The sequence below is a fragment of the Lepus europaeus genome, chromosome 3 (assembly GCF_033115175.1).
Source record: "Lepus europaeus isolate LE1 chromosome 3, mLepTim1.pri, whole genome shotgun sequence".
In the NCBI taxonomy this organism is placed as follows: Eukaryota; Metazoa; Chordata; class Mammalia; order Lagomorpha; family Leporidae; genus Lepus; species Lepus europaeus.
Window position 1 is genome coordinate 159,033,415 of NC_084829.1, and position 14,015 is coordinate 159,047,429.

The 14,015-nt window shown below is 52.2% G+C and overlaps 1 protein-coding gene across 2 annotated transcripts in view; it reads left to right on the plus strand.

Moving 5' to 3' along the window:
* Positions 1–14,015, plus strand: part of ZDHHC14 (zinc finger DHHC-type palmitoyltransferase 14) — a 258,037-nt gene that overhangs the window by 206,506 nt on the left and 37,516 nt on the right. The gene's annotated exons all lie outside the window — the stretch shown is intronic.

Here is a 14,015-nt window from a genome sequence, read left to right on the forward strand (position 1 = left end):
GTGAGGTCTGTCCTCTCTGGGGCCAGTCTCTGTTCCCCGGGGGTGAGGCTGGGCTCTAAATATTTTACTTCTCGACAGACCCACTGTGCTTTCTTCTTGGACACCAGGTAACCACATTCTGTTAGGAAGTTAAGGGTGTTAATCAAATGCCCAAACCTAGAGTCTTGGGGTAGGGAACAGATTAGCAAATCATCTACACTTTATGTCATCTCCCTGTCCTCCCCCAACAAAGAGATTGGTCCTTCAGATCCTCCACAAGGGCCTGTCCACATAGGTGGGAGCTGTCTGTAAATCCTCATGTCAGCACGGTCCATGTCAGCTGTGACTTTGTTCTCTGTCTGCTGCTCCAAGACAAATAGGAACTGACAGCAAGGATTCTGAGGCTGAATAATGGGAAAGTTTGAAGGCCTAGCCAGGTATTTGTGAGGCCCCGACTTGTAGATCTATTTTCTCGTGGGGTACTGAAAGAGACCTTACAAGGAAGGTGTGAACCTCCTTAGGATGTCACTCCATTGACTTCAGTTACCTGCCAGGACTGGGAATGGAGCTGGTCTGAATAGGAGGCCAGCAGAGTGGGCAGCTACTGTATCTAAAAGAAAATCCACGGCTCTACCTGCTTCGTCCATGACTTAGGAGCCAAGCAGAAGGAAGGAAGTCCTCGGCTTAGGGCCAGCAGGGTCTGTGGTTCTGCCCATGGGCTTGAGCAAGGCTAAAGCACCCAATTACTCTTTCTTTTCTCCTTCTCACCCACATGGCTGCTGAAGTTGTCCAACCCCAACATGAATGTCCTTCCCGTGGGTGCCTTGCCCAACCCCTACACAGATAGGCTGTGTTCCCTCTCCCACTCCCGGGAGTTTAACCTTTAGTTCCAGGATACACTAGGTACCTGGAAGTGGTAGGACAAGGAGGGTTGCAAGCACGGATGGGAATGTGGTGGGGAAGGGCAGCCAGCTCCTTGTCCCTGTGCCAATGTGGGCCCTGGTCAGACTTTGGGCATGAGGCCATCAAAGAGGTCTTAGACAACAAATTCCACATCATCGACACTGTGGGCATTGGCATCGCTGTAGTGATGATATTCGGCATGATCTTCAGTATGATCCTGTGCTGTGCCATCCGCAGGAGCCGGGAGATGGTCTAGAGTCAGCGTGTACCCCTGAGCAGGAAGGTGTACCCCTCAAGACTCTTGGGTTGGGTTTGGTTTTGTTTGTGGGTTTTTGGTCTCTGCCACTAACTTTAGTATCCATTCTGCATTTCTAAACAAAATGAGTTATCCCATGTTTGTCTTCTTAATGCTTTATTCAACATTGATATTTGTGGTCGAGGGATTTGGGGATTTGGTTTGCTTCAGTTCATATTTTGGGGGGTTGTTTGTTTTTGCTTATTGTTTTAAGCAGAAATCCTGCAATGAAAGGTACTATATTTGCTAGACTCTAGACAAAAGATACTGTATATAAAGAGAATTTTTTTGTCTTTAAATAGATAAAAAAAAGTCTATCACATTTAATCAAGTTGTAACTTATATTGAAGACAATTTGATACATAATAAAAGATTACGGCAATAAAAAAAAAAAAGCCTACATCCCTACTACCCTCATCATCATGCAACCAGTGTAACGTGCAGGACAAGCCATCTGGTATAAAGCTGTGGGGGACGCGTCCACTCTGGAAACGCGTCCCCATTCAGTGGTTGACCCTGGCGTGTAAAACATCAGACCTCTACATAAGTACAATGTGAGTCTGACATCATTTCATAACCCAACAATGCACTGTACATGATATAAATGAATGCAAACAACTATTGTCTGTCCAGGTTGACAGTCCCGTCCTTTAAGATTTCCAGGGATCTCACTGGAAGCCTCAAAGTCAAAAGATTTAGTTCAGAAGAATTGTCAGAGGTTCAAGCCATTTGGACAAAATGAAAGTAATGATCCATTTAACCCAAGCATTTTTTTAAAGATTTATTTTATGTATTTGAAAGAGTTAGAGAGAGAGGTAGAGACAGAGAGGGAGAGAGAGAAGAGAGAGAGATGTCTTCCCTCTGCTGGTTCACTCCCCAACTGGCTGCAATGGCAGGAGCTGAGCCCATCCAAAGCCAGGAGCCAGGAACTTCTTCCTGGTCTCCCACATGGATGCAGGAGCCCAAGGACTCAGACCATTCTCTGCTGCTTTCCCAAGTGCATTAGCAGGGAGCTGGATTGAAAGGGGAGCATCCAGTGCGCATATGGGATGCCAATGCTGCCGTCCAGGGCTTTAACCCATTGCACCACAGTGTTGGCCCCTAACCAGTGGGCCAGTTCTAATGAGTTAAGGCAATCACACAGACATTTTAAAATAGGCAGATAAAGTTAACTCCTTTAAGACCCAAGCAATCAAGACTCAAAAGACACCAGAAAACGTGAGAAAGCTTCTCCAAAGACACATAAAATTCTCATTACCTAGGACAGTTACAAAAACAAAAGCTACAACATATTTATTTCTTCAGTCCCTCCATCAAAAATATTCTTTCTTAACCTTCCTCACCAAGAATACATTCTCATGCTTATTGCTTCCTCCATGTCTTTCTTTCCTACCTACCAGTTCCTTCTGTTCACATCCTGAACTCTTCTAAATTGTGAGAGACGTATTTTTAAAAACACATTCAGAATTTTAACCCAGCTACTTTAAAGTAGGTCTTAAATTTTGGAGGAATTAAGTAGGAAACAGGTAGAGTTTTTATATAATTATATTTTTTCCAAAGTGTTGAGAACCCTAGAAATCTAAGAAAAACCTGTAGCCTACAAGACAAAACATTTAAGTATAGAACCAAGAATGTTTTTGTTAAAAGACACAGCCACATGAATCTAATTGTGAATATTTTCTGAAAATCACCATTTGCTGACAAAGACTTAAAATAATAGCTCAGCTGTTGACAGCATTGTCAAAGTACAGCAGGGTCTCACAGACTGCCTTATCCTTTTGGGCCCCGGGACCTGCGTGGAGGGCAGTAGTGATTGGCGACCTCTTTGAGTTTAACAAGGCAAATATTGGCCCCAACCATAGAACAGAGGGATCTTAAATAGGTGAGCAGTGGAGCTTCCATAATTAACAAGGGAGGAAATGGGAACTGTGGGTCAGAAAGTCCGGAATACCTGCTCTTGCTAGTCTAGGGGAGAAAAAGCTGAAGAGGGAGTTGAAACTCATGGCCCAGCCAGGGGTCTGGTTGGTGGTAACAACTGCAGTTTCAGAGAAACCATCTTTTTTTTTTTTTTTTTTTAATTTTTTGACAGGCAGAATGGACAGTGAGACAGAGAGAAAGGTCTTCCTTTACTGTTGGCTCACCCTCCAGTGGCCACTGCAGCTGACGCACTACGGTCAGTGCACCACTCTGATCCGAAGCCAGGAGCCAGGTGCTTCTCCTGGTCTCCCATGTGGGTGCAGGGCCCAAGCACTTGGGTCATCCTCCACTGCACTCCCGGGCCACAGCAGAGAGCTGGCCTGGAAGAGGGGCAACTGGGACAGAATCCGGCACCCCGACCGGGACTAGAACCCGGTGTGCCGGCGCTGCAGGCGGAGGATTAGCCTATTGAGCCGCAGTGTCAGCCCAGAGAAACCATCTTAAGACCAATCTTTGCAAGTGCTTTTTTCAAAATCGTGGCAAAGGATGTGGGGGAAATGCGGCACGTGGCACCCCTCAGTATGGAGGAATGACCAAGACCAGGCCCTAGGCCTTGACTGAACAGACAGAACATCCTCCCCCTGCCCAGCATTCGACACGGAGGATAAGGGATAGTGAACAGACCCTGGGCTGATCAGGCAAGACAGCAAGGGCCAGGATGGCCTACATAGAGAGTTTGAGAGTAAGTTGGCCTTGGTCTCCTGTAAGACACTCCCCTGCATGAGTACAACAAAGGGACTTTCGTTAGGCCAACATGGCTAGTTTAAAAGAAAGTGGTCGAGCCTCTGTGTCCAGGAAGCATTAGCAGAGACTGGTTTCCCCTAGACAAGGGAGCAGGAAGAATAGAAGGAGACTAGACATGGAGCAAGTTGGCTTGGGATTTGCCACTGTCTCATTCTCTCCTGGATGGCTCGCCAACCATGTTACTGGAGATGGCTGCGCAGAGGTTCTTTACACAAGAAAGAATTTTAGGTGTGAGGCAGAGAGAAGTGTAAGCAAGGTAGCGATGAAGAGAATACCCCTGACGGACCAGGCTGGCATCCCAGAGCCCCGTCTGTATTCAGACTGGAGTTTTTGTAGATATGAGCATGGGCCCTCCATTTCTCCTCCCCTCTCCTTGTGGGTTATTGTCAGGTGGAGGGCTTCCTGGGTGTAGAACTCCAGAAATTCCTCCCAGAACTCCATCAGCACAGCGTCATTGGACCTGATAGCCCCCTTGATGCTGGGCAGGGAAGATTCCCCTAGGCTACCCCCAGGAGAGGGCTGGGAGCCACCCAGCAAGGTTGTCAGTCAAAGGCAAGACTTTTGATGTGCAAATGCTGGTCTGCTCCCAAGGCTTGCTTCTGCTTGCTTCCCTCATTCAATCAGAGATTCCCATTTTTGTTCTTTGGCCCCTCTTGCACATATGCGCGAATGTCTACCTTGCTACCTAACATTTTGACACCTCCATAAACTCCATGTGGAGCTTTATATCTATCGATTCAAGGCGTCTCCCCTTCTTGGTCCTGCATGGGGGCATTTTGGGGAGGTGGGCATCTCTGACTGACAGATAAAGAGGTAGCGTGCGGGGCTGCAAGGATTCCTGCTCACTTAGACTCAGCTAGCCGCCTGCCTATTCACACCGATTCAAGAGGAAGCAGCAAACCGCCTTGGCCCCTGCGCCGCAGTCAAGGATTCAGGAGCCTGATCTCGTCTCGGAAGGTCCCACGCCTCTGCTGCTATCAGTTTCCACTGAGTTTCCCATCAGCCCCTGGAGACGGGGGTGGAAAGTGGAGTTGTGCATTCCCATAAGGAAAGGCGGGGGCTGAGAGAGCCCACACCCTGGGCAGGACAGCAGGGGCACCCCCCAGAGGCCTGCACTGCAGGATTGGAGCTGAGGTTTAGCTGGTGTAACAAGGACAGAGCCACCCGCCCAGGGAGGACCTCTGTGTGTGAAGCCAGAATGCCGATTCATTCATTTCCAACCAGCGACTGCATGACCGTCACAAGAGCTACAGTTCGCCCACCCTGCAGAGGCCGCCCTGTGTGTGCTGGCAGTCGGGGTTCTCGGGCAGCCGTCGTCGTGTTGATCAACAACCATGGAGTGAGATCAGGGCCCTAGGACCACACGTCGAGCAGAATCTCTGCAGGTGGCAGCCCTGTTCCTGGGCACTCCTAAGACACCCGGCCAGAGAACCTCATCATTGAAAATACCGCATCTGACGTGACTCTGTAAGCATGTGCCGTTTTTTATTCCGTGCCCTTATTTATTCGAGAGTTGTTTTCAACAAAAGAAAGAGCCACACAACCAGCAGCGCCGACCTCACACCGACAGGAAGTCTCTGCCACAGGACATCCAGGCCCCCAGGGCACATGTTCCCACCATCCTGATGAGCCATGAACTCGCGATGTCAGTGCTCACTGCCAAGAGGCCTCCTTGCACCACAAAGGCGTCCTGTGCCTGCTGCTGGGTCCAAACCAGCAGAGGACAGACTCTGGCCACGTGCTGGCCTCCTTCCTGCCGGGAATGGTCAGCCTGCTTTACAAACACGTTTCCCCAAAGTCCAGGGAAGCCGCTGCTGGAGCTTCGCCTGGCGCTGTCTGGCTGCCCCTCTCCCTGTGTGTGTCCTGCCCGACCGGCCCCAGGCCTCTGGTGGGTGGTATGTGTGCTCGCCTCTGTCCTGCTCCTTCCTGCTTCCAGAGTCTGCCTTGCTCAAGCTTCTGTCTGCGGCTCGGCCCTCTCCTGAGAGCTGGCCAGCTGCTTCTGCAGCTGCCTCCTAGCTGTCTGCAGCCAGGGAGATAAACTCACCCTCCGCCTTCGCTGTGACCCCCGCTCGCCGTCTCCCAGTGCCCTGCACGCAGAGCCCTGCCTCGCACTTGACATCTGCTCCCTCTGCCCCACTCGTCCTGCCTGACCCACCGGCAGGCCCTGGGCATTCTACATCCCCCTCGCTCGCTCTCTGCACCGCCATGGCCACCTGCAAGCTGCCAGCATCTCCCACGTTAGCTCTGCAAGGCTCTCTTGCAGGACCAACCCCCAGCTCTGCACTCAGCCCAGCCTGCCTCAGCCAGAGGTCAAGGCCCGTGAGGTCCGTGCCCAGCCCCTCACCAGCTCAGCCTGCACCCTGCGCCTCCACGCTTCTCAGGGTGAGGCTCTATGTGGTCTCCTCCCATTGTCCATCCCTCCTGGATTCTTCCTACACTGCACAGGGGCCCAGATGGCTGTGGTGCATACACGCGTGGGCTTTAAAAAACAGTAGCCCCCAACCTCGGGTCTCCCAGAAGTACGATGTAAAAGATGTCAGACTCCAAGAGAACTGATGGAATTTTCTTAAGTCTGGTCAGGAGCTGTAGTCCTGATAGAATTCTGGGAGGATGGGGAATGACCAGGGGGACCGGCTCATAGCACATTGAGACCATCACAGGCAGGTGCACCTGTACCTGTAGACTCAGCAAACAGCCGAGGGCCTACCAGCCGGCAGGCATAAATGCGAATAAAGCAGTAGCTTCCAGTCGGCCTCCCTCGGCTCACGGTAAGCAGTACTTACTTTGCACAGGAGACGCCGTGATGCTTCCTATTCTGTTGAGTGAGTTTGCTTTTAATGCTGGTCCTGACCAGTGCATTACCTTCATGACTCACTCACTCCTTGATCACAGCCCTCAGTTAAAACCAAGCCCTGGGAGACGGCACAAGTACAGCAGCCCTACTCTGAGCCAGCTGGTGGGTGGGCGGCCCACACCTGTGGCTGAAGGTTCGCAGACAGCCCGTGAGATCCCTCCCCACGCCGTAGGTAGGTGCCTGCCTGCCCACCTTCTTGGAACAGCTCCACTGTAAGTCAGTTGTCGAAGTAACCTGTTTCAATTTCTGTGAATGAAACCACGGACTGGGGCAACCATTCTCCGCTCCAGGTCTAGGAGCAGGTGTCAGGAACCAGGGAAAGTCGTGTGCGTGTTGGGGGGCACAGTGCGTGGTCTTCGTTAGATGGTTTCAAAACATCAGGCAGGGCGAGCAGGGGGAGAATGTGGCCCTAGAGATCAAGGACAGAGTCTCAGGAGCCCGTAGAAAGCAAGGGGTGGAGGGTGATGTCCCCTGTGGCCTCCTGACACCGCACCCTTCTGTTTCATTCTCGATGTTCCCATCATACCTTCATCAGGTCAGCCTCCCACAGGCTATAGGGCTGGCAGCTCTCGTGAGCACCACCCTGCACTGAGCCAGGAGCCCGCCAGGGCTGCTCTGCTTGCATGGAATGGGATGTGGCTGCCACTGGGTTTAACCCCCGGCCGGCCGCAACTTCCTCACTGTGTGCTGTTCTCTCGAGCCCCCCAGCAGCCCCTTCAGACAGTGTGGTGCACTCTCTGGATGTTAGTGTGCCGCATCTGGGGAGATCCCACTGCCAGAGCAGCAAGCAGCTGCCCAGCCCTTCCTGGCGAGCGGGCTCACACGGGGCCCAGGGTGGACTTCACGTTCCGCCGTCGCTACCTTGAAATTCCCAATAGCTTTCCAGGAAGCTGCCCTGTGTGCTTTATCCTGCAGAGGGCTGCACATGACGGAGCTGGTCGTGCCACTGGAGAGGCCCTTTGGCCCGCCGTGAGTGCCTTGGCTTAGGGAAGTCATTGCAGATCTGCCGAGAGCGATGCGGTGCAGGGACTCAGTGAGGCGCTGCCTGCTGGGTATGAATGGCAAGAAACAACAGCGTCGTGGTCCACGTGGACCCTGCTGGCAGCCATCTTTCTGCGTTCTGTTTGGTTGAGTGCCTTGGGGGCCACCAGCTGGCTCTGGGCCTCGGTTGGCTCTGCAAGGACACCAGTCCTTGTAGATTCTTCCCTTTGGAGTCTCCCTCACTGGAGATAGGGAAGACAAACAGACTTCAAGTCTGTGTGTGTGTGTGTTTAAGATTTACTTATTTATTTGAAGGGCAGAGTTACAGAGAGAGAGGGAGAGACAGAGAGAAACGGATCTTCCATCTCCTGGCTCACTCACCAAATGCCCCAATGGCTGGGGCTGGGGCTGGACCAGGCCAAAGCCAGGAGCCTAGCACTCCATTTGGGTCTCCCACGTGGGTGGCAGGGGCCCAAGCACTTGGACCATGTTCTGCTACTTTCCCAGGCACATTAGCAGGGAGTTGGTTCAGAAGCAGAGCAGCTGGGACTCGAACTGGTGCCCAGAAGGGGTACCAGTGTCACAGGCAGGGGCTTAACCTGCTGCTCCACAGTGCTGGGCCCTCAACTTCAGTTCTTGAAAAGCTTATTTCAGCCATGGAATCACAGTGTTTGAGTTGGAGAGAACCTTTTAAAGCATGGCCAACTTGCAGAGGCCTGGGAACCTGCCTGGCTGACATCACTCCACAGGCAAAGGCCAGGGCCAGAGTTCAGGCATCTGACTTAGCATCCAGCATCCCTTCAGCACCCACCACCACATGCGCGAAAACTGCTGGAATCATTACAATGAGCATTTGCCAACTGCCTGCAAATCCTTTATCTATCTATCTATCTATCTAAGATATAGATATTATATCTATCTATATATCTATTATAAGGCCCCTTTTGGAAGAAGAAATATAGTGAGAAAACTCAATCTATGTGACCCAGATGTAGGGCTGGCTGCTATAGTTCATGGGGAGCAAAGGTGAGAGTTGGGTGAAGGATGCCCCCCAGAACCATGGAGCTCACGTTGGAAGCCCCGGCTTCAGCACCCTTGCTATGTGGACCTATCCAGGGTGCTGCCAGTGAGAAGAAGCTGTGGCCCCATCAGCAGCAAGAGCCCCCCCCCCCGGGGGGGGGGGAGGGAACCACAGGATCCACTGAGGGCCACCAGCAGGTGTGACTGTAGCTCACGCAGAGGGGGTAGGGCCTGCACAGCACAACACCTTCCGAGAAGGGAACAGGAGGGGCAGGAAAGAGCGGGTGTACGAGGCCACTTCCTGCTGACCGCCCAGATGTGACTGGTGAGGGGCACAGCACAGGAAGTGAATCACCCCTACCTTGGGCCACTGGATGAATGGAGGTGTCACTGGCTAAGAACAGGTGCATTGTGAGGAGAGAGGGCAGTGCATAGAGCTCTGGGCCTGCCAAATGGGGGTGTCTTCAGGCCAGTGAGGTCGGAATGCTGGGGAGAATGGATCAAGGAGAAGTGTCAAGGCCCAGGGACGGGGCCCAGGTGGCAGCGACAGCCAGAGGTACCCTCTGATGGCAGGTGGCCTCGTGAGAGCCAGGAATCACTGCCGGGGTGTTCCAGCGGCACCCTAAGCCCACAGGTTTGCAGCAAATCAGGGAACCAAAGGCGGAAGGGACAGAGGGATTATGGGGCCTCACGGGCACGCCCTCAAGCACCAGCTGCACACAAGCCTTTAAGAGCAGCTTCTTCAGGGGCTGGGCATCCACGAGGGGCAGAGCATGCTGGGAGAATCATGGGAGGCCCTCCAGGTGACTTCTGGGTGTCAGCCTCCCCTCTGCTTCTGTTCCACATCACAAGTTGGGGCAGCCAGGACTTGCCCCCAGAACACTGGACAGAGCCACAGGGACCCTGATTGAGGATGCTGGACAGCAAGGGTGCCCCCCTTCACCCCAAGATCACAGACTGTGGAATGGCAGAGTGGGAATGGCTGGGGTCTGCTGACCAACACCCACCTTTTAGAGAAGGGGAGCTGGGACCACCATGAGCAGGGCAGATGTGGACGGACAGTGGCCTCATAAAGAGACACCCTCCAGGTGACTGTCAAAGCACGCCCCCAGGAGGAGGGCGCTGTCAGAGCACGCCTTCAGGAGGAAGCACACAGAACCGGTGGGCAGGAGCTCCACTGGGTCTCTCCGGCCTGGTTAACTCACTCTCTCCCATCCCTAACTGGGGCATTGTGGGATTGCCTTGTGGCTGCTAACTGGCCAGCCCAAGTTTAAAAGTAATCTCCTTTCTCTTCACTTTCTGCTCACATCTCCTTCGTCTGCAAAGTTGCTTATTTCTGTTCGTGGCCGCATCTGTTTCTGACCAGCAGTGCTAACTCGGGTGTACCTCGCTTCAGAATGTATTTGCAGCCTGTGCACATCCCAACCCTTGGAAGCACAAGATTCCCCCACTGTTGGACACTGGAGTGAAAAGCAGCAGTTGAGCCTAGGAAATTTGGTGAAATCCAAATGCATAAGATGGCCCAGTGGGGGAGCTGGGAGGACCTTCATTGTCCCCCAGATCCCTCCTTTCCCACCCAAAGAGGCTCAGCAATGGTGGCACCAGTGAAAGAGGGAAAGACAGACATCTTCCATCTGCTGGTCACTCTCCAGATGGCAACAGTGGCCAGGACTGGGCCAGGCTGAAGCCAGGAGCCTGGAGCTTCTTCCAGGTCTCCCATGTGGGTAGCAGGAGCCCAATCACCTGGCCATCTTCCACTGTTTTCCCAGGACAGTAGCAGGGAGCTGGATCAGAAGTGGAGCAGCCGGGACTGGAACTGGCACCCATATGGGATGTTGGCACTGCAGGCGGTGGCTTTTACCTGCTATGCCACAATGCCAGCCTCTGTTTTTTAATCTTTAAAATTTTATTTGAAGAGAGGAGAGAGATAGAGAGATCTTCTATCTGCTGGTTCACTCCCCAAATGGCAACAACAGCTTCAGCTGGGCCAGGCAGAATCCAAGAACCTGGAACTCAACTCGGGTCTCCCACATGGGTGACTGGGACCCACCTACTTGAGCCATCCCCTGCTGCCTCCCAGGGTGCACGTTAGCAGGAAGCTGGAGTCCAGGGAGAGGCCAGGACTGGAACCCAGGCATGCTGGGAGTGAGCTCAGGTGTCCCACGCACCTTAACCTCTGCACTAAACGCCCACCCACCACCATCTGCAGTTTTTCTTAGCATGAGCTCAGTGGGTTTTCTGACAAATAAATGACACAAGTCATTTAAAATGCTTAGTCCAGTGCCTGGCACACACGGAATAAGGTGGGATATGGAGATTGGCTAACAGCAAGAGGAGGAGGTAGACTAAGGCCTTGATCTTGCTTTTAGGGAATCTCGCCAGTCACTGAACACAGTGGCAAAGCTATTACAGCTTAGAACTCGGCAGAAGATTTAGGGCAGCCTGAGTTATTTAGTGTCAAAGGACTTAGGAATACTTTAGCTACTTTAATGTTCAGATGTTCTCATTTCATAATTTTATGAATTATGTGGGGAATGTACAGGCTGGTAACAATATCCTCTGTGTAAAAAAAAAAAGATAGAAAACACCTCGCAAAGCTAAATTTTCCTAATTTTGGAGGCAAAAAAACCCGAGGTTTAAAGTAATCCTCCACTTCAAACCTGTACGAACTTTTAACTTCATTTAAAGATTTATTTCATTTATTTCAAAAGCAGAGTGACAGAGAGAGGGGCAAGAGACAGATCTTCCATTCACTGGTTCAGTTCCCAGACAGCCACAACAGCCAGGGCTGGACCAGGCTAAAGACAGAAACGTGGAACTCCATCTTGGTCTCCGATGTGGGTGGTAGGGACCCAAGGGCTTGGGCCATCTTCCACTGCTTTCTCAAGTGCATTAGCAGGGAGCTGGCTCAGAAGCAGAGAAACAGGACTCCAAGTGTCCATATAGGATACCACCAGTGCGGGCAGGAGCTTAACCCCTTATACCTTAACTTTGTCTAAAAGTAATGAACATTTAAATTAGGGTTTTTTTTTTAATAAAAGGTTTATTTATTTGTTTGAAAGGCAGAGTTACAGAGAGAGAAGGAGAGACGGAGCGATCTTCCATCTGCTGGGTCACTCCCCAGAATGGCTGTGATGGGCCAGGCCAAAGCCAGGAGCCTGGAGCTTCATCTAGGTCTCCCGTGTGGATGACAGGGACCCAAGTACTTGGGTCATCTTCTGCTTTCCTGGGTGCATTAGCAGGGAGCTAGATGGGAAGTGGAGCAGCCAGGACTTGAACCGGCGCTCATGGGATGCTGGTGTTGCAGGCAGCATCTTAACCTGCTGTGCCACAGCACCAACCCCTAAATTAGAAGTTTTAGCCTTCCATTGCACATTGCCATCTACTATGTCACGTGACTCTAAAGACCCTGGAGAAGAAGGCGGGGACCATTCTCCTGACTGGCAGAGCCAGGCTTGTCCCCTGGGTTTGTCTGTAAGTAGATCCCACTCTTGAGGTCCTGGGAGAGTTCTAAGTCTGAGCGTTTTTCTCAAACCTTTAATCTCTTTCTCCAGCGATCCTTGAAAGCAGCTTCTGCAAATATTCTTCCTTGCCTATTTCAGTGGCTCGTTCTGTCCCTGTCCAATTTTAATAATTCTCTGCCTCTCCTTACATGTAAGCCTCTTTTTTTCGCACGTCACCTCTCCCAGAAATTAAGTCTTCCTTTGATCAGAGGAGAGGCCCAGCTGGCTCTGCTTGGGTCCCGAGAGCTGGCTCTCAGGGACTAGTTTCCTAGCCTTGCCCAGTGAGTTGTGTCTGTAAGATGGGGAAACAGTGCTTCCACAAGTTCAATGAGATGATGTTTCTAACAGTGTATCAGATCTTTAATCATGAATAATATTATTTTCACTAATACTTCGAGTTTGAGGTTAGCACGGCAGAGCACAACTGCTTTCCCTCGGTTGTATTCCCGCTGGCCATCTCCATGGAACTCTCTGCTGCTTCGGACCTGAGGGCAGGTGACTCTGTCCCACTGTGGCCTCTGGGCCTCTCAGCGGCTCCCCACGGAGCTCTGGACAGAACCAGCCCTGCCTCCACCAAGTTCCCTCTGAGTGGTTTACCCTAACACCTGCTGGTCAGCGTCTTCCAGCCCTCAGCCTGCTGGGCATATCCAGACGTCACGACCCCTGCTTTCTCCATGGTCGGCATGCCAGAAGTCACAGCAGCCTGGGCTGCTGGCGGCACTGCCGTCCCATTCTCTCTGCCAATTCGAGTCCTGGGTGTTCCACTTCCAATCCAGCTTCCTGCTGACACACGTGGGAAGGCAGCAGAGGATCTGCCCAAGTGTTTTGAGTCCTTGTCACCCATGTGGGAGACCAGGATGGAGTTCCTGACTCCCAGCTTCTGTCTGGCCCATCTCTCTGGCTAGTGGAGGCCATTTAGGGAGTAAACCAGTGAATGGAAGGTATCTCTCTCTTCCTCTCTCTGTTTTTCTCTTGCTCTCTCTGTCTCTCCATCTTTCTCTCTGTCACTCTGTATGTCTATATGTGTCACTTTGCCTTTCAAATAAATAAATAAAACAACTTATCTTCTACCAGCATTTTCCAATGCCCCCTGTAGGCCAGCAGGCCACCAGGGAGATCGGTCACTCTTAAGCCTGAGAAAGGGTTTCCTCCCTTCCCCTGATGGGTGTTTATCCGGTGTCTGGGTCGAGCCAGGCAGACACACGCCAGGGCTCTCAGAATGACCAGACTCGACTCCTGCTGTCTAGGGTCGCCTGGGGGAAGAGGAAAGCAAGTCCACAATCATTGCAGGTGCAGCACGAGCCCCCGGAGAGGTGGTCACAGTGGCCCAGAGACGCCTTATTGGAGAACCTTCTAGACTTACCAGTATCCGTCAGCACCCTCACGTAAAGAACAGCTCCTCCTTCCTTTTAAAGAACTCCTGGGAGACGTTGCCATGGCGACCACTCCCCTCCCTCAGGACCCAGACTTCAGAATCCAGGACCCGGCAGCTGCACTGAGCATCTTTTCAAGACCACAATGCCCCACCCTTGCTTCCAGCAGCACCCAGGATGGCCCTTCAATGTTTCTACGCACAGAATAGGAAGACCAACCTCTGTAACGGCTGCCCAGGTCATCAGGGGCTGTGGCGTCAAGCAGCGAGCTCTGCCAGCCACCAGCTGCCCTGGCCTCCTCCAGCCGTGCGCCCTCCTGGCCAGGTGCTGCTTCACTTGGGTCCCTGGGATCCTTGTCCCCTGACTCCGTTCATGCCCAGTTCCTG